We start from the raw sequence: 27,816 nt of genomic DNA on the forward strand, positions 1-27,816 counted from the left end.
TGTTGTTGCTGTTTTTGTTGTTGTTGTTGTTTTGAGATGGAGAGTCTCTGTCACCCAGGCTGGAGAGCAGTGGCGTCATCTCAGCTCACTGCAACCTCTGCCTCCTGTGTTCAAGCAATTCTCCCACCTCAGCCTCCTGAGTAGCTGGGATTACAGGTGCGCACCACCATGCCCAGCTAATTTTTGCATTTTTAGTAAAGATGGGCTTTCACCATGTTGGCCAGGCTGGTCTCAAACTCCTGACCTCAGGTGATCCTCCCACTTCAGCCTCCCAAAGTTCTTGGATTATAGGTGTAAGCCACTTCTCCCAGCCAGAAGTAATTATTTACTACTTTCTTTATTTCCACTTAGAATGTGAGATGAGTAGAAACAGTCTCCTAAAACCAGAAGCATTAAACCTTATTTTATATAAAATCATAAGTGAATCCTGAAGAAAATCATGAAGTGAATTCTGAAGAAAACCATAGTTGTTTATCTTGGAATTCTACATAAACCAAATACCACATTTCTCCAAGTCAAAATTTTGTTTCTCTGAAAAACACATACAATTTTATGTTGACAGATTTTTTTTTTTTTTTTTTTGAGACGGAGTCTGGCTCTGTCGCCCGGGCTAGAGTGCAGTGGCCGGATCTCAGCTCACTGCAAGCTCCGCCCCCCGGGTTTACGCCATTCTCCTGCCTCAGCCTCCCGAGTAGCTAGGACTACAGGCGCCCGCCGCCTCGCCCGGCTAGTTTTTTGTATTTTTTAGTAGAGACGGGGTTTCACCGTGTTCGCCAGGATGGTCTCGATCTCCTGACCTCGTGATCCGCCCGTCTCGGCCTCCCAAAGTGCTGGGATTACAGGCTTGAGCCACCGCGCCCGGCCATGTTGACAGATTTGATAGCAGTGAAAAAACTTGCAGTTCACTAGAATGAGACCTGCAAACCCACCATAAAGTAGCAAGTTTAGAGGCCGAGGTGAAGAAAAGTCGGCAAAAACTCAAACCGAGAGCTTCTATTTTCTCTCTGTTATAGAAGGAAGTGTCTTCCATGGATCTTCTAGCAGTTAGCATCATGGTAAAGATAAGTGTTTAATAAATGTTTGTTAAATGAATTAATCTGAGCATGAAGGGTGCTGGGGATATGAAAGAAGAAGAGATGCACCTTGAGGAGCGGCGAACAGTGGCTGTGATGTGCCCAGTGTTGTATTAGAAACCATTATGGAGTATATATGCTCATATGTGGTTTCTGCCCTTAATCCTTTTCAAAGAGAATATTGGTTGACTTTCATTCCTAACAACATGGTGAGCTAAATATCTTGGATCACTCTCCTTCTAAAGCAATCTAAAATACTTGATCTTTTTTCACAATATCTAAATCTTTTTTTTTTTCTTTAGAAACAGGGCCTCCCTCTGTCACCCAGGTTGTGGCATGATCATAGCTCACTGAAACTTCTAGGCTTAAGCAATCCTCCTGCCCCAGCCTCCTTGGTAGCTAGGATTACAGGTATGTGCCACTACAACCGGCTAATTTTTAAAAATTTTGTGGAGGGATGGGGTCTCTCTGTGTTGCCCGGGCTGGTCTTGAACTCCTGGTCTCAAGCAATCCTCCTATCTTGGCCTCTCAAAGTGCTGGAATTACAGGCATGAGACACCATGCCTGGCTAAATGTCTAAACCTTTTTAAATGCATTGCCAATTCGGCAAGAATGAAAAGAATTCAGAAAAGCCAAAACTTGAGTGATAACAGAAACCCTGGGAAGTGAGCAAGCACTGAAATCAGCTTTAACTCTAAGTATACCTGCCTATGCCCTGGTGATCTGGAACTGTTATGTTGATGGCTACACAGGGACAGAGACACAAGAGATAGGCCTAGGGCTTCCCAAGGTGAAGATTCAGAGAGAAGTTTCCCATGCAAATATGGAAATTCAAAGAGTTACACCATAAATATGATGGTGAATAAGAAATTAGCCCTCTTTGCGGAGCAATTACAGCAAGAAGATATGCTTATTTTCCCATTTGTGCTAAAGGCCGAGGTGGGAGGAAGGGAGCACAGAATTTCATCCTGATGCTTCATAATTACATCAGTTGACCCCTAGATAGCTGTGGAACCTAATTAACTCTTTCTTTGTGATCTAAAAATGTGGGGCAAAGAATTAAATGTAAAGTGATCCCGGATTGGAATTGTTCTCAGATGACTGACAGAAACCAACACAAATTTTCTCTGGAGGAACACAGCTTCTACTGAATTTACAGATAATCCCCATAGATAATGTTCCAAGAAACATGAATATACAGTCAAAAAACCTAAAACTTATAAGAAAACAAATGATAAATGGGAATCTGAAGGAACAACAGCCAGAAGAAAGACCTACAAAAATTTCAGATACAGGAATTATCACAGGCAGAATGTAAAATAATTCTGTTTACCATATTTAAAGAAAAAAAATGATAGAAAGTGTAAGAACAAAAGACTTTTAAAATGACCAAAGGTTTTTTAAAAAAATTGTGAAGCAGAATCTCTAGAATTGAAAAACATAATTAAAATTTAAAACTCAATAAAGAGTTTAAATAGCAGATTAGTCACATCCAAAGAGAGAATTATTAAACTAAAACAGTATATTCAAATAAGTTATCCTTTGCATCTAATTTCTGGACTTCAGTTAAAAAAAAAGAAAAAAATAACAAATAAGTGATCCAGAAGACAGGACAGAGAGAGAATAGATGAAAAATATGAAAGAAGGGTTAGAAGCTAAAAGTAAGACTATTTACTATATTTTTAATCAAAAAATCAAAATTCCAGGAGACACAAAGAGAATGAAGCAGAGTCATTAACTGAAGTTTTCTAGAATTGTTGAAAGGTACAAATATTCATATTCAGGGAGTCAAATGAATCTTAAGAAGGAAAAAAAACAAAGAATCACCACCTTAGCATATCGTAGTGATTCTGCGATACAAAATATGCACATAACAAAAAACCAAAAGAAGTTGGTGAGGAAACATGTATTACCTACAAAGAAAAGACAATTCAATTAATGACTGATTTTTCAAAAGGAACATTACAAACCAGAAAACAGTGGAATAAGATCTTCAATGTGTTGGGAAAATAGTTGTCAATATGGAATTTGTGCCTGGAAAAATTATCTTTCTCAAGAATGAGTAAAAAATGAGAGCATTTACCACCAAGAGCAGTTCATTAAAGGAAATTTTAAGAACTTGGCTCAGACAGAAAAAAAAAAAAAAAAAAAAAAAAACTGACCTTGAATAATAGTCTAAGAGGCAAGAAGGCATGGTGAATGAAGACACTGGTAACTACGTGATAAATATTTTAAACGATTCCAGGAAACAATAATGACACTGTCTGATTGTGGAATGTATGACTCATATAGAACTGGAATACTAGAAAATAATAGAATATAAACTAGGCACAGTGGCTCATGCCTGTAATCCCAAGACTTTGGGAGGCTGAGGTGGGCAGATCACTTGAAGTCAGGAATTCAAGACCAGCTTGGCCAACATGGTGAAACCCCGTCTCTACTAAAAATACAAAAATACAATAGCTGGGTGCAGTGGCGCGTGCCTGTAATCCCAGCTACTCAGGAGGCTGAGGCAGGAGAATTGCTTGAATCCAAGAGGTGGAGATTGCAGTGAGCCGAGATCATGCCATTGCACTCCAGCCTGGGGAAAAGAGTAAGACTCTGTCTCAAAAAAAAAAAAAAAAAAAAAAAAAAAAAGAAGAGAATAACAGAAATAAATGGAGGAAAAGAGTATAAGCAAAATATAAGCATTATAAGGCCCTTTTGTTTATTTTTGTGGAGAAAGATAAATAACTTGAGATATTGTTATATACGCATGTTAAAATGTATAGGGTAACCATTGTTTTAAAAAATAGACATTCTGAGCCTGGGCTCAGTGGCTTGTGCCTGTAATCCCAGCATTTTGGGAGGCCGAGGCGGGTGGATCACCTTAGGTCAGGAGTTCGAGACCAGCCTGGCCAACATGGTGAAACCCCGTCTCTACTGAAAGTACAAAAAATTAGCCATGCATGATGGTGCATACCTGTAATCCCAGCTATTCAGGAGGCCGAGGCAAGAGAATCGCTTGAACCCGGGAGGCAGAGGTTGCAGTGAGCCAAGATTGCACCACTGTACTCCAGCCTGGGTGACAGAGTGGGACTCCGTCTCAAAATAAATAAATAAATAAATAAATAAAAATAGACATACTGAGTGTAACTGCCAAACTGATAGATTGGGCAAAATGAAATAAAGACAAAGAGTATTCATCTAAAAGAAAGAGTTTTTAAATAGCACGACACATAGAAAGCACAAAATTATGTGATAAAAATCTAATTAGGGCTAGGAGCAGTGGCTCATGCCTATAATTCCAGCACTTTGGGAGGCTGAGGTGGGAAGATCACTTAAGCTTAAGAGTTCAAGACAAGCCTGGCCAACATGGCGAGACCCTGTCTCTACCAAAAATACAAAAACAATAGCCGGGCATGGTGGTGCATGCCTGTGGTCCCAGCTACTCAGGAGGCTGAGGTGGGAGGATCTCTTGAGCCAGGGCTTGGGGAGGCTGCAGTGAGCTGAGATCACATCATTGCACTCCGGCCTGAGTGACAGAGCAAGACCCTGTCTCAAAAAGAAAAAAAAAAAAAATTTAATGAGGTCACTAATCACAAAAAATAAACTTGGGTTAAATACATCAAGTGAAAGAAAAAGGTTGTCATATGGAAGGAAACCCCCAGCTCTGTGCTGTTTGTAAGGGACACACCAAATACTAATGGATATAGAAGCTGCTGTGTCACATCCACTAGGATGGCTATAATAGTTTAAAAGAAGAAAAAAATAACTCTTGGTGGGAATGGGGAGAAATTTGAACCCTCATACATTACTGGTGGGAATGTAAAATGGCGCAGCCTCTTTGGAAACAGTTGGCAACTCCTCAAAAAGAGATAGGATATCATAGAACCCAGCTATTCCATTCCTAAGCATATACCCAAGAGAATTAAAAACATATGTTCACATACAGGCCAGGCACGGTAGCTCACGCCTGTAATCCCAGCACTTTGGAAGGCCAAAGCAGGAGGATCACTTGAGGTCAGGAGTCCAAGACCAGCCTGGCCAACATCATGAAACCCCATCTCAACAAAAAATACAAAAAAATTAGCCAGGCATGGTGGCACGCACCTGTAGTTCCAGCTACTTGAGGGGCTGAGGCAAGAGGATTGCTCATGCCTAGAGATCAAGGCTGTAGCAAGCCATTTTTATGCCACTGCACTCTAGCCCCTGTGACAAAGAGAGACCCTGTCTCAAAAAAATAAAAATAAAAACATATGTTCACATACAAAAAAGTGTGTAACATGTTAAAAAAACATGTTGATATATGTTATACATGAATGTTCATAGAAGCATTATTCATAATAGCCAAAAAGTAGAAACAACTCATGTGTCCATCAACTGATGAATGGTTAGAGTGCAAAATGCAGTAAATCCATGCCATGGAATATTAGTCAGCCATAAAGAATGAAATACTGATACATTATGGATGAACCTTGAAAACATTAAGCTAAAGGAAAGAAACCAGAAATGAAAGGTTTCATATTGAATGATTTCATTTCTATGAAATGTCCAGACTAAGTAAATTTATAGAGACAGCAAGTAGATTCGTGGTTACCAGAGGGTGAGGGAGGGGGAAATTAGAAGATACAGAATGATTTTTGGTACAATGGAAATATTCTGGAATTAAATAATGATGATCATAATATTTTGACTATATTAAAAACTACTGAATTGTATGTTTACAATTAAAGTAGTGAATCAAAAAATAAAGGTACACCAAAGCAAAGGGATGGAAAAATATATATCAGGTATGCCACATAAATGTTAACTAAGAGAAAAACTGAGATTGCTGTATTAACAGCATACAGAGGCCTTAAGGCAAAAGAGACCATTTACAGTAAAAAAGAATTTAGCTGGGCATGGCGGCTCACGTCTGTAATCTCAACTACTTAAAAGTTCAATTCACCAGGAAAATACAACAATTTTACATGTATAGTCATTGAATACCCATAGATCCAAAATAAAGCAAATTTGGCAGAACTACTAGGACAAATTGAGGAATCTACCACCAGAATTGTAATTTATAACACACATCTTTCAAAAATTGACAGAAGCAGCAGGAGATGAAAAGTAAGGAAAATGAATATTTGAACAGTAGAGTTAACAACACTGATGTAATGCAGGGGTCAGCAAACTTTTTCAATAAGAGGCTAGACTGTAAATATTTTAGATTTTTGTGGGCCATATCACTGCCATTGTAGCACAAAAAACACCATAAACAACACATAAATAAATTTCCATGCTTGTGTGTTAATAAAACTTTACTGAGAAACACAGGTAGTGGGCCACATTTGGCCTGCCAGCCATAGTTTGCCAACTTCTGATAATATATACATATAGAAAGGCTTAAAAACAAGCAAACAAAAACCTTCACCTTAAGAAGTTAGAAAAACAACAGAAAAATAAACTTAAGGAAATTGAAGGAAAGATTTTTTTTAAAGAAGCAACAATTAATGACATAGGAAAAAATTATACCATAGAGATGAACAACAAGCCAAAAGTTGATTTTTCAATAAGACATAAAATTAACAAAATTCTGTTGAGATTAATCAAATGAATGACAGCATAAAGGAACAATGGCAAAAATGGAAAAGATGAAACATATAATAGATGCTTTAGACTTTCGAAAGACCCTGTCACTGGCCAGGCGCAGTGGCTCACACCTATAATCCCAGCATTTTGGGAGGCCAAGGTGGGTGGATCACTTGAGGTCAGCAGTTCCAGTGGAGCCTGGCCAAAATGGCAAAACCCCATCTCTACTAAAAATACAAAAATTATCCAGACCTGGTGGTGCATGCTTGTAATCCCAGCTACTTGGGAAGCTGAGGCAGGGGAATCCCTTGAACCTAGGAGGCGGAGGTTGCAGTGAACTGAGATCACACCACCGCACTCCAGCCTGGGTGATAGAGCAAGACTCTATCTCAATAAACAAATAAATGAAAGATCCTGGCTCTAAAAACAAACAAACAAAAACAATGAACAGCACTCAATAGCTTCACTGGTGAGTTCTGCCAAACATTTAAGGAACTCTCGTTTCAATCTAACACTAACTCTTTCAGAAGCTATCATAATTTGTATACCAAGATCTGGCAAGAACAATAGAAGAAAATTACATAAATGCAAAAAATTTAAACTAAAAATTAGCAAATGAAATCCAAGATGGTATATCATAACTAAATCAGATTATACCAGGAATGCGAAGTTTGTCCGAAATTTTAAAAATGAATTAATTTAATTCCCCAAGTTGTAGATTAAGGAAGAAAAATAAAATGATCATTTCAAAAGTTGTAGACCAAATTCAACATCCATTTAGGATAAAATCTCTTAGCGAACTAGGAATAGAATAGAAATATCTTGACGTAACAAAGGACATCCACCCCCCATAAAAGGAGCTTCCACAAATGACAAAACATTGAAGGCATTCTTTTTGAAACAGAGAATAGGTGAAGTTGCCTGCTAGACCACTTCTCTTCAAGATTCTTCTGTAGTTCCCAGCCATTGCAATAAGGCAAAGGACAAGAAATAAAATGTATATGGGTTGGAAAGAAGAAATAAAATCACCCTGTTCCCAAATAGTCTGGATATATATATAGAAAATCCAAAAGAATCTATGGACAAATTATTAGAATTAATAAGAGTTTTTAACATTTCTGGACATTAAATAAATACAACGATCTATTGCACTTGTATACATTATAAGCAACAAACAGAAAATAAACTTCTGAAAAAATATCACTTCCTGAGTCATATTAGTAAATTACATATTTGGAGAAGTTCTAATTGCATTGGTTTTTAAAAGTATTTGGTATAATGTGTATAACATCCTCTTATTTTCTTTTGAATACCTGCAGCATCTTCGGTTACCTCCCCCTTTTCAAATTCTGATTTAATTTCATTTCTCCTTTTTGTGATGGGAGAGCCAAAGACCAACAATAGCCAAGAAATCCTTAAAAAGAAGAAAAAAAATGGTAGGACATTTCTCACAAGATATAAGAACTGATTATAAGACCATAATACTTAAAATAGCATAATTTTGTTGTAGGCCTAGACAATTGGACCAATAGAACAGAATAGAAAGCAAAGAAACAGACCTCAAAACAGAACTTTTAAGAGGCTTGGCTTACATTTGGACATTTGATCTATGACAGAGGTAACAATCCATTACTGAGAACTATACAGTAAATGATCCTGAGACAACTGGCTGTTCGTATGGACAAAATGAAATTTGATCTCATACAAGACTCACAAAAATCAATTCATGGTGGATTAAACCTAAATGCAGGAGGCAAATCTGTAGAGCTTTTGGGAGGTGATATAAGACAATATGGCATCATGACCTCAAGGTTGAAAGACTTTCTTAAATAATGCACAAGAAAGCACAAAACATAAAGGAAAAGGTTTATACCTCTTATTTAATTAAAATTAGGAACTTCTGTTCAAAGAAGGAAGCCATAAATAGAGAAGGAAAACAAAAACCCTACAAACTGGGAGGTGATATTAGCAAACTGTACAACCAATTAAGGACTATTACTGAGAATATATATAAAGAACTAGGCTGGGGCCAGGCATGATGGCTCACGCCTGTAATCCTACCATTTTGGGAGGCCAAGGCAGGTGCATCACCTGAGGTCAGGAGTTCAAGACCAGTCTAGCCAATATAGTGAAACCCTGTCTCTACTAAAAATACAAAAAATTGGCCAGATGTGGTGGTGTATGCCTGCAATCCCACCTACTCGGGAGGCTGAGGCAGGAGAATCGTGTGAACCCAGGAGGCGGAGGTTGCAGTGAGCCGAGATCGCACCATTGCACTCCAGCCCGGGCGACAGTGTGACACACTCTCTCAAAAAAAAAAAAATAGAACTTGGCTGGATGCAGTGGCTCATGCCTGTAATCCCAGCACTTTGGGAAGCCAAGGCAGGTGGATCGTTTGAGCTCAGGAGTTCAAGAGCAGCCTGGGCAACAAGGTGAAACCCTGTCTCTACAAAAAAATACAAAAAAAAATTAGCCGGGTGTGGTGGCACATGTCTGTAGTCCAGGCTACTTGGGAGGCTGAGGTGGGAGGCTCACTTAAGACTGGGAGGCAGAGGTTGCGGTGAACCAAGAGTGCCACTGCACTCCAGCCTGGGTGACAGAGTGAGACCTCATCTGAAAAAAAAAAAAAAAAGAAAAGAAAGAAAAAAACATTTGAATAGGCTCTTAACAAAAGAAGTAATCTAAATAACCAATAAACATATAAAAAGATGTTCACTTCATTAGAAATCAGAGAAGTTCAAACTAAAGCCTCCAATATTTGGACAGATAGAAAGCCCGGCATAAGGAGGTAACCGTTTGAGCTAACTCCGACCCGTAGCCTCCAATATTTGCCACAGGGTTGACAAAAATTAAAAAATAACAAACCAAGTTCATCAAGAATGCAGAAAAACAGGAACTCTCATCCACCACTGATGAGACTATAAATAGGGACAACCACATTGGAAATTATTTGGCATGTCCCATAAAGCTGAATATGTGAGCACCCTCAATCCCAACAATTCTTCTACTTTGTGCATATCCTAGGGAAACTCCTGCACATGTGCATCAGGAGACATCTACAATAATGTTTGTAGAAGCATTCACATAATGGAAAAAGACAATCCTGATGTGGCACCGCCATAGAACGGATAAATAAATAATGATACACTAATGCAATGGAATACCATGCAGCAGTGAAAATGAACTCAGCAGCATGCATCAACATGGAAGACTCTTACAAACACAATGCTGAGCCAATTAAGCAAGACACAGAAGAGTTCACACACCGTAATCCCACTAGTATACAATTCAAGTGCAGGCAGAACTTAATGAGTCACTGTTTAAGAATCCAAAGTGGTGAGTAAGGGACAGTGATAGATATGCATTCCGAATAGTAGTGACCCACTGGGATGGAGAATGGGGAATAAAGGGGGTGGGACCTAGCAGGAACACACTGGGATATTGTAGGAAAATGGTAGTCTCTCATTCTTGAGCTGGGGGGAGCAGTAGGTCTTTGTATTATTGTTAATGCTTTATGCTGTTCACATACATTTACAAATATTCCTGTTATGTATTATTTAGTAACAATTTTTTTTCTTCAAAAAGAAGATGAATACGCTAATTCTCATTTAGAAGGAAGAATGGGGAAGGGAGGAAAAAAGGAAGGAGAGGAAGAAGGGGAGAAGAGTGCATAAGTTGGAATCTAGATGCTTGTTGGTATCCAGCAAAGAAGAGATTAATGGGAGCAATAACAACAATTGGAAAGGTAGCCAGGAGAGGTGGCTCATGCCTGTAATCCCAGCACTTTGGGAGGCTGAAGCAGGTGGATCAATCATTTGAGGTCAGGAGTTCAAGACCAGCCTGGCCAATATGGTAAAACCCCATCTCTACTAAAAACAAAAATACAAAAATATTAGCCGGGCATGGTGGCTCATACCTGTAATTCCAGCTACTTGAGATGCTGAGGCATGAGAACTGCTTGAACCTGGAAGGTAGAGGTTGCAGTGAACCAAGATCAGGCCACTGCACTCCAGCCTGGGCAACACAGCAAGACTCCATCTCAAAAAAAAAAAAAATTGGAAGGGCCCCTAATAGGAGGTAGGGTCTGGAGCTGGGCCTTAAGAGTTGACTGGATGTGAGACAGTGATGAGATGAAGAGGAAATAAAAGGAGTCCTAGTGAGAGAAAGATGAGAAAAGATGATACGGAGGGATAAGCATGGGAATATCCAGCAGGCAAATAGCGGGTCTCTGACTGAGACACAGCTCAGGGACAGTGAGGAGGCCTGTGGCTGCAGTGGGGAGCCCAGGGTGAAGGACAGCAACACACAGATGGCTCAGCCCCATCGGGAGAATGGTGAAAGCCAGAATACTCAGTGAGGCTGCCTGGGAGGCGCCCCAGCTTGTGGTGACCAGTGTCCCCTCTGAGGAGTGAGAGGGAGACCCCGGCCCCACAGGGGTGCTGGAGCCACCTGAGTTCCTTAGCTGTCTTGGGAATCTGGGTCTCACCCTCCTACTCTATCAGAAATGCTCTGTGGTGTAAAGAGAAGTCCCTGCTCTTCATCTGCTGGAGCTTAATTCTGTGGAATCTAGACTTCCCTGTGAATAAAGAGAATGCAGGCTTCTCACCACCCTCTCCCCGGCTATGATTCTGCACCTGCCCTGAGATTTCCCTGGAGCTCCCCTCTCTGTGGAATGAGGTGAAAAATCCTGAAAACCATATGCCCAGAGGCCCCATTAGAGTGCGCAGTGGCTTGGGGATGCGGCTGTGTCCCAAGAGGGATCTGTTGCTGAGAGCCTGTGAGGCCGGGTCACTCATATGGGGTGCTGCTCAAGATGGGCCCCAGTGTCACCTCTGGGTAAGTGGAACAAGCCAAACCTGGGGGGTTCTGTGTAAAACCACCCCCTCTTCTTACATATTTAGGGGCAAGGAAAGCTTTCAGTGGTAGATTAGGAGATATATATATATATATATATATATATATATATATAGTCATAAATATTGTTATTATCTCTGCATAGAAGGCTCAAATGCCAGGTTTTTATATAATTGGGCCCTTCTTGTTATTCAGATCTCAGCTGGACATTTACCTCATGAGAAAGACCTTCCCTCACCACTCCATAGAAATTAGCCCCTGGTCACTCACTGTCTGTCACAGTTCTCTGTCGTAGGTGCTGGTCATAGCACTCATCACTCTACAATGTTCAAGACGGTAGGACGTTGTCTATTTTGTTGCTCTTTTATCTGAAGTGATTAGAACAGTGCCTGGCATATAGGTGGTACTTGATGAATACATTATTATTGTGTATGAGTGTAAAAGGATGGAGATGAAAAGGGAGAGTAAGACAGAGGAAGAAGGAAGGGAGGGAGAGAAGGAGGGAGGGAGGCGTCCTAGCTGGAGTCTCAGCTGTATCTACCACCGGGATTCAGATATATGAACATGACTGACAGACTGTTAGGTAGACCCATCAGAAATGTATTTTTATGAGAAACTAAGGCATCTCCTGGGGAAAAAAAAAAATAGATCCTAAAGTAAACGAAAGTAGAGAAGTAAAGTTGGTCCCAGGTACAAAGCCTAGGTCATGGGAGACGGGCTTAAATGTGATGTAAGCCCAGAATCACATTTGTTAGTTTCAGTCTCCTTGAACTCATGGAGAATGGATGTGGCTACAAGTAAAACCTGAAATATGTATTCAATATAAATTATATGAAGCACTGGACACAAACAGCTCTTCTTTTGTACTGTATGTAAAATATAACACGGAAGAGGGATGGGGAGGTGAGAGGCATTCTGGTGCGGGAGCAGAGTCATCTTGGCAGGGCTCCCCGGGCCCCTGAGGACTCTAGCATAACCAAAGCGGTGGTGCTGGCAGGAGACAGCGTCATCCCATAGCGGTAACAGTGCCTAGGGGCTGGCACTCGGTTGCACGAGCAGTAGAGGCAGAAGCAGGAAATAGCACCAAAGGGTGCTAGAGTGGAAAATGAGGACAATGGAGAAGCAGTACAGGCTTAAGAGCTCCTTCCCTGGGAAATCCTAGAAATAACCGGGGAAATTTGGAAGGAGAAGTCTATGGGATGCACATGTACTTTTCATAGGGAAGCAAGAACCTGGCAAACTATGCTTATTAATTTTTACCCATTTTACATCCAGTATGAAAATATAGGGGTTTGAGACATGAAAGTAAGGGAGACAGGTATATGCAAAAAAAAAAAAAAAAAGATCCTAATAATGCTAGAAAAAAAAAACAAGAAACAATTTTAAATATCAATTTTTTTAAATAAATAAAAGAACACTCTGCATTAGAGAGTTTTTACTCAGAAATGCTGAGATGCAACCACATATCTACTTTACAGTTTCCTTTACAGCTCTACTTTACAGTTACGCCAGCTTGGAGATCCCACTCTGAGGGATCTGAATAATGAGATTCTTCAACCAAAAGCCACTTGTAAACTACAGAAATCCTTAGAGAGATTCATCAATGCCCCAGGCCTTCTGGAGGTATTTAACTAGCCATCTGGAGGATTCTCCTGTCTCTAGACAATTATTTCACAGCAAGGAAGAAAAAATTGCCTGAGGTCTTCAACCACAGCCAAATTCACTGGAGTCAGTAAATGTGTCAGATAGACTATGTAGCTGCCACAGTTCGTTGGGAACAAAACTTTACTCTTGAAGGGACTGCTCTTTTCCTATGGCAGATAGCATGTAGATGTGACCAAAAATATATATTCCAGATGCCGGAGTTCTTTTTTTGGGCCTTTTTTCAGTTTCACCTCTGAAACTGACTTGCTCAATATTTATCAGTAATGGTAGACTTTTACTATAGGAGAGAAATAAAGAAAAAAGCTGACTAGAGATTCATTATATTTCAAAACAAATACACATTCCAACCCATTCATCAAACTATTTAAGCCTTTTAACTAAGTAAATATTTCTATCTATTTCATAAGGATGGTCTCAAAATTGATTTGAAATTGCTTCACCAAAAATGTCACTATACTTCAAAAAAGATTGATTGTGTTGTTTTATTTTTACATGATACTCAAAATGTGATTTTGAATCTTGGCTTCATCACCTAAGCTGTATCACCAACAGAAAAGTTACTTAAGTTTTCTAAGCCTTAGTGTCCTTATCTATAAAAGTGGCATATAGGATTAAAAGAACGTATAGAGCATAGGCCGGGCAAAATGACTCAAACCTGTAATCCCAGCACTTTGGGAGGCCGAGGGGCGGGGGTAGATCATCTGAGGTCAGGAGTTCGAGACCAGCCTGGCCAACATGGTGAAACCCCATCTGTACTAAAAATACAAAAAATTAGCAGGGTGTGGTGGTGCGTGCCTGTAATCCCAGCTACTTAGGGGGATGAGACAGGAGAATTCCTTGAACCTGGGAGGCAGAGGTTGCAGTGAGCCAAGATCATGCCACAGCACTCCAGCCTGGCTACAAAGAGCAAAACTCCATCTCAAAAAAAAGTGTAGTGCTTAGAGAAGTGCCCAGCCCATTGTATGCACCAAAAAGTGCTCTCTCTTATTTTTTAAGGTAAATCTTTCTTCCTTCTTGTCCAAATAGTATTATGTATACAGAAATTGACCAGACCCAGTAAAGTACAACAGAGCAGGAAGAAAAAGGACACTGCCTGGAGTTTAGTCAATGCCTCACCACCTGAGACATGGTGGGTGCTCTGTCCAGATCCACTGGCTTCCCTTTGGTGCTTGTGTGTGTCTCCCCTCTGACTTCTGTGTGCCATGCCTGTGACTCTTCTTTGCATACTGTCTTCAGATGACTGGAGCAGCATCATCCGAACTTGCAGAGGACAGAGTGCCTGATGATTTCTCTCCCTCTCCACCACTCTCCCTACCACCACCCCACTCCTACCTCTCTCCCTTCTGCTGGGACTGGTCATTGTGAGAGTATGAAAGCCCAGCACCCTTGCTTTAAGTCAGATTAATTCAGAGGCATGATATATACTTCAGAGCTCCCATGTGGAATAAAGTTGAAGCTGCGCTCAGTGGGATGTTGTCTTACCTGACGTCTTACCAATTACTCAGGAAACACTTGCAGAATAAATCACTGTGTACAAATTCTTGCCTCAGGATCTGCTTCTGCGGAACTCAATCCAAGACCCACAAGTGGAATTACTCAAAGAAAAGTTTCAACATTACATCTACTTTCAGCTGTCCTGCAGGCATATAAAGTCAGTCTAGCAGCTTCTAATTCCTCCCACTGAGGTAGAAATCATTATAAAAACCAACCTTGCTGCAAGGCACAGTGGTGCATTCCTGTAGGCTCAGCTACCTGAGGCTGGGGTGGGAGGATTGCTTGAGCCCAGGAGTTCAAGGCTACAGTGAGCTATGAGTGTGCCACTGCACTCCAGCCTGGGCAACAAAGGAGACGCTGTATCATTTGGAAAAAATAATAATAATAAGCCAATCTAGCCATATGTAGAAAGCTGTAACTGGATCCCTTCCTTACACATTACACAAAAATTAACTCAAGATGGATTAAAGACTTAAATGTAAGACCTAAAACCATAAAAATCCTAGAAGAAAACCTAGGTAATACCATTCAGAACATAGGCATGGACAAAGACTTCATGACTAAAACACCAAAAGCAATGGCAACAAAAGCCAAAATAGAAATCTAAACTGAAGAGCTTCTGCACAGCAAAAGAAGCTATCATCAGAGTGAACAGGCAACCTACAGAATGGGAGAAAATTTTTGCAATCTACCCATCTGACAAAGGGCTAATATCCAGAATCTACAAAAAACTTAAACACATTTACAAAAAAAAAAAGAACCCCACCAAAAAGTGGGCAAAGGATATGAACAGACAGTTCGCAAAAAAAGACATTTATGCAGCCAACAGACACATGAAAAAATGTTAATCATCACTCGTCATCACAAAATGCAAATCAAAACCACAGTGAGATACCATCTTATGCCAGTTAGAATGGCAATCATTAAAAAGTCAGGAACAAGAGATGCTGGAGAGGATGTGGAGAAATAGGAACACCTTTACACTGTTGGTGGGAGTGTAAACTAGTTCAACCATTGTGGAAGACAGTGTGGTGATTCCTCAAGGATCTAGAACTAGAAATACCATTTGATCCAGTGATCCCATTACTGGGTATATACCCAAAGGATTATAAATCATGTTACTATAAAGTCACATGCACACGTATGTTTATTGGAGCACTATTCACAATAGCAAAGACTTGGAACCAACCCAAATGTCCATCAATGACAGACTGGATTAAGAAAATGTGGCATATATACACCATGGGATACCATCCAGCCATAAAAAAGGATGAGTTCATGTCCTTTGCAGGGACATGGATGAAGCTGGAAACCATCATTTTCAGCAAAATATCACAAGGACAAAAAACCAAACACCGCATGTTCTCACTCATAAATAGGAGTTGAACAACGAGAACACATGGACACAGGGAAGGGAACATCACACACTAGGGCCTGCTGGGGGGTGGGGGCTGGGGGAGGGATAGTATTAGGAGAAATACCTAATGTAAATGAAGAGTTGATGGGTGCAGCACACCAACATGGCACATGTATACCTATGTAACAAACCTGCAAGTTGTGCACATGTACCTTAGAACTTAAAGTATAATAATAATAAAAGCCAATCAAGGTTAGGATGTCAACATATGAATGTTGTGGGGAGACACAAATTAGCCTATAATATCCATTATTTGTAATGCCAGAAGTGCCATTTCTAACCAATCACCGCCCCCCTTTATTTTGTGTATCGTTTGTTCTAAAAAGTGCCTGGTTTACATATATTAGTTATGCCCATTTACTCCCTTTCTTTGAAAGTGGATAGACCCACAGGTCTTAAAGTGGACTGAAGATGAGTTGAAAGCCAGTGGTGAATGAAGAAATGCCTAACCATCAAAGTCACAAGGAAGGAGCCTTTACGCGAGAGTTCTGTTGTGTGAGCTACCTACCAGAGAAGGATGTGGCAGGAGTTGGCACTACAGTGATCATCAACTCATTCACCCTTTGATATGTTTCCGTGTACCTGTTGGCAATATATATAATTTTTATCATAGATTTGTTCTTATACATGCTAGTTTCTGGAAGCTGAAGAGTAAAGTAATACACTATAGTTACAGAAAATCAGAATCCCCAAGAGAACTGATCAATTATAAGCAGTGAGGACCAAGCCAAAGAGATGGGCTTTGACTTATTTTTGCTTTATTGCTTTATTGAGATATAATTGACAAAAATTGTAGTCCGGGTGCAGTAGCTCACACCTGTAATCCCAGAACTTTGGGAAGCCCGGGGCTTGAGCCCAGGAATTCAAGACCAGCTTGGACAACACAGTGGGACCCCATCTCTACAAAAATTTAAAAATTAACCAGGTGTGGTGGTGCGTGCCTGTAGTCCCAAGCTACTTGGGAGACTGAGGTGGGAGGATCACTTGAGTCCAAGGTTGAGGCTGCAGCGAACCGTGATCACACCACTGAACTGCAGCCTGGGTGACAGACTGAAGCTCTGTCTCAAAAAAAAAAAAAAAAAAAAAAAAAAAAATTAGAAAAACACGTTAAAAAATGTATGCATTTAAGGTATACAACATGATGATATAATATACATATACATTATGAAATAAGCACAATCAAGTTAATTAGCACATCTCTCATCTCACATAATTAACATTTGTATGTGTGGTGAGAACATTTAAGATCTATTGTCTTACCAAAGTTCAAGTAGTATGCCAGATAGTATTATTAACCATAGTCACCACAATGTATGTTAGATCCCCAGAACTCACTCATCTGGTAACTGGAAAAGCCAGACACAGTGAGATCAATACTGTAAGATCTCCTTTGTATGCAGAATCTTTAAAAAGAGAGAGGATGGGGGGGGCCGGAGAGAGAGAGAGAGATTGGCTTTTTAAATGGTTTCTGCCTCAATGGGACGCTTAAGATGCTGCTAAGTTGGCCTGGCTGCAGAAAAGCAGAAGTAGACGCACTATTGAAACTTTTCTTTGAGTAATTCTAATTGTGGCACAATTTACTCTCTCACCAGCAGTTTGTTGTGATTCTTTACACAGATTCTTAGAGTCTTTACACAGAAAAGATATGTAAAAGCTGGGTGCCATGGCTCATGCCTGTAATTCTAGCACTTTGGGAGGCCGAGGCAGGAGGAACACTTCAGCCCAGGAGTTAGAGAGCAGCCTGGGCAACACAATAAGATCTCATCACTACTGGAAAAGGAAGGAAGGAAGGAAGGAAGGAAGGAAGGAAGGAAGGAAGGAAGGAAGGAAGGAAGGAAGGAAGGAAGGAAGGAAGGAAGGAAGGAAGGAGGAGGGAAGGAGGGAAGGAGGGAAGGAGGGAAGGAGGGAAGGAGGGAAGGAGGGAAGGAGGGAGGAGGAGGAGGAAGAAAGAAAGAAAGAAAGAAAGAAAGAAAGAAAGAAAGAAAGAAAGAAAGAAAGAAAGAAAAAGAAAGAAAGAAAGAAAGAAAGAAAGAAGGAAGGAAGGAAGGAAGGAAGGAAGGAAGGAAGGAAGGAAGGAAGGAAGGAAGGAAGGAAGGAAGGAAGGAAGGAAGGAGAAGGAAGGAAGGAAGGAGAAGGAAGGAAGGAGAAAGAAGGAAGGAAGGGAGGAAGAGAAGGAAGGAAGGAAGGAAAGAAGAAGGACGGAAGGAAGGAAAGAAGGAAGGAAGGAAGGGGAAAGAAGGAAGGAAGGGAGGAAGGAAGGAAGGGAGGGAGGGAGGGAGGGGAAGGGAAGGGAGGGAGGGGAAGGGAAGGGAGGGAGGGGAAGGGAAGGGAGGGAGGGGGGAGGGAGGGAGGGAAGGACTATTTAAATAAAGCAATTTCTCCTCCATAGTGATTTCACAGTCCAGCCATGGGAAGAAAAAAATTCACGAAACTGGGCAACCTAAGCTCAAAATCCTTTCAATACTGCAGACAATTCTCCATGTCCTTCACTTACAATTAAATTATTTTTGTTGCTCTCAACGGGAGCAAGACCCTCTTAGATTAGGAGTTAATAAAATTGTTTCTCATTTTCTTCTACTTGACTCTACAAACTCTGGCAAATACCGCAGGAATGATATCAAGTGCTAGTTACTGCATCAAAGTAAGTTTTGTTTTTCTGTTTCTCAGCTCTCAATTATTTATATGCATAATCATTAAGTAAACAGGTACAAATATCCCATGTACATTAGTCAGAAGCAATGTTTAAAAAAATCAATAAAGCCAAATATATTAGGCAGTCAATGCCTTTTTTTCCCCCTAAAGAATTCAAGTCTATTATTTGGCTTGCTGCCCATACAAATTATTATCAGATTTCATTAAAGCGAAAATTTAAGTAGTGTACATCTGAGGTTGCTGGGTTTTTTGTTGTTACTCTTGCTAAACTGTGCTAATTCTTCTGTAATTTAAGGTTTGAGCAATAGAACAATGAAATGAAACTGGATTCACCCCATTTCAAATTTTACAGGGGCTTCTTTCATATTTTCACACACTGACAGGCTAAATTTCTCCACTGACCTTAATTTTACACAACCTCAGAACAAAATGTTCGTTTCTTTTTTTAACTACAAAAGACTCTCACTATCCTTTAATACCAACAATTATGTTTAAATGGCCAAGTATCTGACTCCATCTCATCAAAAGGCTGCCGCTGGTATAGTCCAGTTTGAACTATCAGTTTTTTAGTCAGTAACTTTCATGGATTTTTTTTAGTTCACAGACAGTTACTGAAGTCAAACAGTAGTATCTCTTAGTACTCAGAGGTTTTTGTTTTATTATAGGGTAAAATGTCTTAAGTCACCATGAACTATAATAAATAGCAGACTCATGAAAGAAAACTATGCCCTAGGCCAGGCGTGGTGGCTCACACCTGTAATCCCAGCACTTTGGGAGGCCGAGGCAGGGGGATCACCGGAGGTCGGGAGTTCAAGACCAGCCTGACCAACACGGAGAAACCCTGTCTCTACTAAAAATACAAAATTACCCGGGTGTGGTGGCACATGCCTATAATCCCAGCTACTCAGGAGGCTGAGGCAGGAGAATTGCTTGAACCAGGGAGGCAGAGGTTGTAGTGAGCCGAGATCACACCATTGCACTCCAGCCTGGGCAACAAGAGTGAAATTCCATCTCAAAAAAAAAAAAAAAAAAGAAAAGGAAAGCAAGCAAACTACCCCCTGCTGCGAACAACTAAGAGAGAAGTTAACCATTACAAAGTAAAAATTGTGCAGGAAATTATGTCACTGATACAGAAGTTACTGGTTAACCGGAGTCCAGTTTCTGGAATTAATGGAAAGGGCTACTTTAATGAACTATGATGTTCTGATGTCAAAGTTTGAGAATTTTAATTAAAAAATTTTGTATCAGTTGATAAGACTGTGAGCAGCAGAGGAGGTAGTATTATTAAGGCTAGACATCCTAATATTTTCTACTCACGTATATTGGGTTCCACCTTAATTGTAAGAACTACAGAAGATTCAGTAATTGCCCAATATAGCATTTTTTCAACCCCTCAGGTTTGGAATCTTTTTGATCATTTCCCAGTGACATTTTCAGATAATACAATGAAACCATACTGGGTGTCGATTTTAAAAGCACATTTTGAAGCATCTTTATGAATGAATAAAAAGGTTTTAAGAACATTTAACTTAAAAATGCAGTAAAATGTTACTCAGCACACCCTGAACCCTGCCTATATGTAATTTTTCAACCATGATCAACTCAATTTTAATCTGAGGGAGACAAAAGGCAAAACTTATATCAGGAATTTATTTAAACCAGAGGAGGAGAAGATAAAGGAAGAAACAAATCACCACATTTCATTTATTCCAAGATGCACTTTTTAAAAAATTATTATTATACTTTAAGTTCTGGGGTACATGTGCAGAATGTGCAGTTTTGTTACATAGGTATATGAGTCTCATGGTGGTTTGCTGCACCCATCAACCCGTCACTTACATTAGGTATTTCTCCTAATGCTATCCCTCCTCTACCCCCACACCTCCTGACAGGCCCCATTGTGTGATGTTCCCCTCCCTGTGTCCATGTGTTCTCATTGTTCAACTCCCACTTATAAGTGAGAACACGTGGTGTTTTGTTTTCTGTTCTTGTGATATTTTGCTGAGAATGATGGTTTCCAGCTTCATCCATTCCCTGCAAAGGACATGAACTCATCCTTTTTTATGGCTGCATAGTATTCCATAGTGTATGTGGGGACATTTTCTTTATCCGGTCTATCATTGACGGACATTTGGGTTGGTTCCAAGTCTTTGCTATTGTAAATAGTACCACAGTAAACATACGTGTGCATATGTCTTTATAGTAGAATGATTTATCATCCTCTGGGTATATACTCAGTAATGAGATTGCTGGGTCAAATGGTATTTCTAGATCTAGATCTTTGAGGAAATGCCACACTGTCTTCCACAATGGTTGAACTAATTTACATGCCCAACAACAGTGTAAAAGCGTTCCTATTTCTCCACATCCTCTCCAGCGCCAAGATGCACAGTTTTTCCACATCTTTAAATCTCTGAAATAAGGATGTGCCTTACAGTCAATGAACTCTTACAATTAATTGTCCTGGCCAGGTGGTGGTCATGGCATAGGTGCATTGCATGAGCAAATCAGAACTTGATCATACTGTTCACATTGTCATCACTTTAGCTAGGATGTGTGCATGGTTATTATCTCAGATGTTAAGTTTAACTGACTTTTACAATGATTTGTTGTTGTTATTTTGTTTTGTTTTTGTTTTTTGGGTTTTTTTTTTTTTAGCGGTAGCAAAGTTTATTGTGAAGAGCGAAAGGAAAGCTTCCACAGCGTGGAAGGGGACCCGAGCAGGTTGCCCGATATTTTTTAAGATTACAACATGGTTTAGCATTGAAATGAAGAAATTTTAGGAATGCCTTAGCTAAAATTTTGCTTGCAGTTCTCCATTAATGTAAGAGAATGTTTATATTATAAGAATGTATGTCCAAAAAAGACAAATAAGAAAAAAAATCTATGTATAAGTAAGTCTAAAAGAATACTTGGCCAGGTGCAGTGGTTCATGCCTATAAATCCAACACTTTGGGGAGGCTGATGTGAGAAGCTTGCTTGAGGCCAAGAGTTTGCGGCCAGCCTGAATAACACAGTGAGACCCCTGCCTCTACAAAAAATTTAAACATTAGCCAAATGTGATGCTGTGTACCTGCAGTCCTAGCTACTTGAGAGGTTGAGGTGTGAGGATTATTTGACCCCAGGAGTTCAAAGTTACAGTGAGCTATGATTGCACAACTGCACTCCAGTCAAGGTGACAGAGTAAAACCCTGTCTCCTAAAAAAAAAAAAAGAATACTTTCAGTAAGTATAAAATTTTTGGAAATGTCATAAGAAGGCATTGTGTCATCATTTAATTAGAATTTTTTTTCTTTCTTAAGGGTACATAAAAAAAATGGCACATCTTGTAATGACAGTTACCTTAGACTGTAAGGAGTAGTCATCCCAGCCTGTAGATCGTAAATCTCTCCTACATAATCACATATACAACTGGATTCTGCCACCACTTGGCCTTCCCTAAAAAGTCTATGCTCAGCCAGGCGTAGAGGCTCACGCCTGTAATCCCAGCACTTTGAGAGGCCGAGGCAGGTGGATTATTTGAGGACAGGAGTTCGAGACAAGCCTGGCTAACACGGTGAAGCCCTGTCTGCACTAAAATAAAAGAATTGCTGGACATGGTGGTGCATGCCTGTAATCCCAGCTACTTGAGAGGCTGAGGCAGGAGAATCGCTTGATCCTGGGAGGCAGAGGCTGCAGAGAGCCGAGATCGCACTACTGCACTCAAGTCTAGGCAACAGAGCAAGACTCCAGCTCAAAAGAAAAAAAAAGAAAAGAAAAGAAAGAGTCTAGTTGCCATCAACATTTCTTCACCTTCAAAATCACAAAGTTTCCCAGTACAGGAAGAAACAAAGCTGGTATCTCTCTTCTTAGGATCTGGCCATCTTCCTTTACAGATGCTCTTCAATTTACAATGGGGTTATGTCCTGATAAACCCATTGTAAATGCAAAATATTGTAAGTGAAAATGCACTTAATACACCTAACCTAGCAAACATCACAGCTTAGCCTAGCTTGAACATGTTCAGAAGATTTACATTAGTCTACAGTTGGGCAAATCATCTCACACAAAGCTTATTTATAATAAATGTCAAATACCTCATGTAATTTATTGAATACTGTACTGAAAGTGAAAAACAGAATGGTCATATAGGTACTCTTTTTTCTTTGCTTTGCTTTTCTTTGCTTTTTTTGAGACGGAGTCTCGCTCTGTCTACCAGGCTGGAGTGCAATGGCGCGATCTCGGCTCACTGCAACATCTGCCTCCCAGGTTCAGGCGATTGTCCTGCCTCAGCCTCCTGTGTAGCTGGGATTACAGGCACCCACCATCATGCCCAGCTAATTTTTTTATTCCGTAGAAATGGCATTTCACCATGTATGCCAAGCTGGTCTTGAACACCTGACCTCAGGTGATCCACCCGCCTTGGCCTCCCAATGTACTGGGATTATAGGCATGAGCCACCACGCCTGGCCATCCTATGGGTACCCAAAGTATGGTATCTACTGAATGTATGTTGCTTTTACAGCATCAAGAGTCGAATCACTGTAAGTTGGGGACCATCTGCACCCTCGTCAACCACTTCAATTGTAAGATATTATGGAAACTAAAAGTGCATTTACCTGACATGAGAACTAATTCTAGGATATTTAACAATAAGAAACTACATTTATAAACATAGCCCAGATCACCAAAGAATCACTATTTACTGTTGCAGAAAAGAATAATATAGTTTAGAAACATTCCCAATCAGAAGGGTTGAAAGAAACATGGGCGTCAGGTTAGCCGATGAACACTTAGCTAGACTATTCGTCAACTATACCTGAAACCCATGCCCTGCATGTGCTAGTTCCCTGAAGTTCTGCCATCTCGAATTGAAATTTGGATACTTTGAGACCTTTCCTTAGATGTAGGGTTATATTAAAATGTACATTTAGCAACATCATTTAAAAGAAATTTTAAAAAATTAAAAAGGTGCAGATACCTCTCTATCAGTTTTAAAACTTTACTGCCAAAAAGACGCAGTGACTCACACCTGTAATCCTAGCACTTTAGGAGGCCAAGGCGGGAGGATCACCTGACGTCAAGAGTTCGAGACCAGCCTGGCTAACATAGTGAAACCTCGTCTCTTCTAAAAATACAAAAATTAGTTGGGCATGGTGGCGTGCTCCTGTAAGCTACTCAAGAGGCTGAGGCGGGAGAATTGCTTGAACCCGGGAGGCGGAGGTTGCAGTGAGCCGGGATCGCGCCATTGCACTCCAGCCTGAGTGACAGAGCAAGACTCCATCTCAAAACAAAAACAAACAACGACAACAAAACACACACACACACACACACACAAACTTCACTGTCATGTCTGGTAAACTGGATAAAGTCAGAATCCTTTCCAAACTTCTCAGAAAAGTGAAATCAAATTCTTCCCAAATCATTCTAGATGAGACATGTCTGGGCCTGGCTTCACATTGATCATGTAGGCAGAAGAGAGTAGAAAGTACAGAGGCATATCCTTTACTGAACCGGGTTTCTAAATAGATAAAATGGTGAAATTTAATAAATGGTACACCATGTCATACCAAGTTTTACTTTACTTAACTCTATCTCCCCAACTAAGTTATGTTAAAGTCATTTCTCATGAAATTTGCTATATCATTCTTGGCTATTATCCAGAGCCAATTCAAGCATATTACAAAATGAAGTGTGTGTACATTTATTTTTTAACACAGACAAACGTACACTTGTTAAGATCCACTATATTTACAAGCCAGAATCTCAAACTTTATGACAGAAGTTAAATGCTTACAAAAAGAAAAACATGGGCCGGATGTGGTGGCCCATTCCTGTAATCCCAGCACTTTGTGAGGCCAAGGTGGGTGGATCACCTGAGGTCAGGAGCTTAAGGCCAGCCTGGCCAACATGGTGAAACCCCTTCTCTACTAAAAATACAAAAAACTAGCTGGGTGTGGTGGTGGGCACCTGTAATCCCAGCTACTTGACAGGCTGAGGCAGGAGAATTGCTTGAGCCTGGCAGGCAGAGGTTGCAGTGAGCCAAGATCGCGCCACTGCACTCCAGCCTGGGCAACAAGAGAGAAATTCTGTCAAGGAAAGGAGAGGAGAGGAGAGGGGAGGGGAGGGGAGGGGAGGGAGGGGGGGGAGGGGAGGGGAGGGGAGGGGAGGGGAGGGGAGGGGAGGGGAGGGGAGGGGAGGGGAGGGGAGGAGAGGAAAAAAAAATGCTACTTTACATTCAACATCTTCTCAATATACCCATCAATCTCATATAAAGGTAGAGGCTGTACCAATTATCAACTGTCACCATATGCCACATGTTTTCTTCAAAGTAGACAATGTTAGTGTCCATACTTTTATTCCGAGAAATTATTTCAAAATAGCTGTATGATGCAGCAATCTTTCACCTTAAGGTACTATGTTACACTACTAATTTCAAAAATTATAACCAAAAGAAATTCAGTGTCAGGCAGCATGAGCTTAGATTATAAGAAAGGAGATGTGTTCAGAGTACTGATGTATACTCTAGTTATGTTTCTGATTTCTAGATAGGAATTTACTCTCTCTGACAATCATACATTAAAATATAAGCACGTATTAAAATAGTTAAGAATAAACAAGCAAGCTTAGGAATAGTGCTCCCTCCTGTGGCCAAACTCCTTGAAAATCATGGGAAAAGGCATCTCCTGGAATCCTCAGATGGGTCACAGACACAGACCTCAGAGAAGCCCACCTGCTATTGTAGGTGCTGTGTTTAAAAAGGAAAATGGGCCAGGAGTGGTGGCTCATGCCAGTAGTCCCAGCACTTTGGGAGGCTGAAGTGGGTGGATAACAAGGTCAGGAGTTCGAGACCAGCCAGGCCAACATGATGAAACCCTATCTCTACTAAAAATACAAAAATTAGCCAGGCGTGGTGGCAGGCGCCTGTAATCCCAGCTGCTCAGGAAGCTGAGGCAGGAGAATCACTTGAGCCTGGGAGGTGGAGGTTGCAATAAGCCGAGATCATGCCATTGCACTCAAGCCTGGGCGACAGAGCAAGACTCCATCTCAAAAAAAAAAAAAAAGAAAAAAAAAGACTCACAAAGCTGGGATTTCATTTTGTGGTAATGGACACAATAAAAGAGAACACATTTTAAGTCATAAAAGCAAAAAGAAAAATTAACTTAGTGCTGGAGTCTGCTAACCGTTTTACAAATTTTATTATCTACCATATGTGAAGAAGATGTCTATGAACATTTAAAGGGATATATCTTCTAAAAGAAAAGAAATGGTTTTGGGGAGGTCAGCTGAGGTGGTTCACACCTGTAATCCCGGCACTCTGGGAGGCTGAGGTGGGCAGAACATTTGAGGTCAGGGGTTCAAGATCAGCCTCACCAACATGGTAAAACCCCAGCTCTACTAAAAATACAAAAAATTAGCCAGGTGTGGGGGTGCACACCTGTAATCCTAACTACTCAGGAAGCTGAGGCATGAGAATCGCTTGAACCCAGGAGGCAGAGGTTGCGGTGAGATGAGATTGTACCACTTCACTCTAGCCTGGGTGGCAGAGTAAGACTCCATCTAAAAATCAAAAAAAGAAAAAGAAATGGAATGGTCTTGGGGTTTGTGGATCCTACTCCTTATTATAAAACACAGTGGTTCTCAACCAGAACCACTCCGAAGATAATAGCAACGTCTAGAGACATTTCTGGTTGTCACAACTCTGGGAAGGGGTGCTACTGGGGCCTAGTGAATAAAGGTCAGAAATATTGTTAAACATCCTGCAATGCACGGATCACCTCTCACCCCCACAAATAATTATCTGGACCAAAATGTCAATAGAACTAAGGTTGAGAAATCCTGATATAAGAATGTTCTACAATCATTTTCATGTGCAATCTATCAACCATAAACTTTATAAATAGTATTTATTAAATTCAAAGCCAAATACATTTTCACTAAAACTCCAGCAATAAAATGAGAAATTCAGGAAGTATGATTCTCTTGAACTCAGTCTCACGTCTGATTACATTCTTTTAGGCTATTTTGTCTTATAATATGATATACTTACAATGTTTAGCCGTTGTTTTTCAAAGTAGAAAGTACAGGCGGCACGAGATGGCTCACGCCTATCATCCCAGCACTTTGGGAGGCCAAGGCAGGTGGATCACCTGAGGTCAGGAGTTCAAGACCAGCCTGGCTAACATGGCAAAACCCTACCTCTACTAGCCAGGTATGGTGGTGCACGCCTGTAATCCCAGTACTCAAGACACTGAAGCAGGAGAGTCACTTGAACCCGGGAGGCGGAGGTTGCAGTGAGTGGAGACTGTGCCATTGCATTCCAGTCTGGGCAACAAGAGTAAAACTCCATCTCAAAAAAAAAAGAAAAGAAAATACATTTGAGTGTTTTGGTCAATAGGAAGCATAAGATATAAATTCATATATGTATTATTGTCTCGTGGAGAAATGCTAAGAGAGTAAAATTGTTTAAATTAACTCCAGGTGGATCTAAATGTTTTCATTAGAAAACATGCCTGCTAGCAAAAGGTGCTTTGAGAGCAGGAGCAAAGAGAGAACAGATTAACAGACACATTGTCATCCCTCCAGCAACCAAGGAAAAGCAATTATTTTAGGATGGAGATCCCCAGCCTGAGATCCTTGTATCCTTAGGCTATGTGAAAATAAGAAGAGTCTGAAAGCTATTTTCACCATGTCAAAAATCATCCAACAACAATGGAACATTTATCTACAATAAAATAGATTAGGCTCACTAAAATGAAAAATTCAGTGTGTAGACACTTACTACATGGAAGTTCATTTCATCTAATGTAACGTGGCCGGAATTTCTATACCATCTACAAAAAAATAATACAAACAGTTATTTAGGTTTAAACAAAAAGTTGCAAACTACTGGCCTGAAGAAACCAAACCATTAAGGTCAATAAGTGTGAAAAAGTAAAACCATAATACAATATTGCATCGACTTTGTTTCTCCAGTTTGCTACTTGCAATCTTCATACAGTGCTTGGCATATGATTACCAATGCAAATATTCTGGCTTAAACCAGAACTTTAAAAAGGAGTAGAACCTACCCAAGTTCAGAATGGTGGTGATGGCAGTCAGAAAGTCCCAAGGGAAACAGTAGAGG

At 40.4% G+C, this 27,816-nt stretch overlaps 1 protein-coding gene across 2 annotated transcripts in view; it reads left to right on the forward strand.

Annotated features, from left to right (window-relative positions):
- ACOT13 (acyl-CoA thioesterase 13) overlaps positions 1–27,816 on the forward strand; it is an 812,642-nt gene that overhangs the window by 482,752 nt on the left and 302,074 nt on the right. The gene's annotated exons all lie outside the window — the stretch shown is intronic.

Source organism: Macaca thibetana, chromosome 4, assembly GCF_024542745.1.
Source record: "Macaca thibetana thibetana isolate TM-01 chromosome 4, ASM2454274v1, whole genome shotgun sequence".
Lineage (NCBI taxonomy): Eukaryota > Metazoa > Chordata > Mammalia > Primates > Cercopithecidae > Macaca > Macaca thibetana.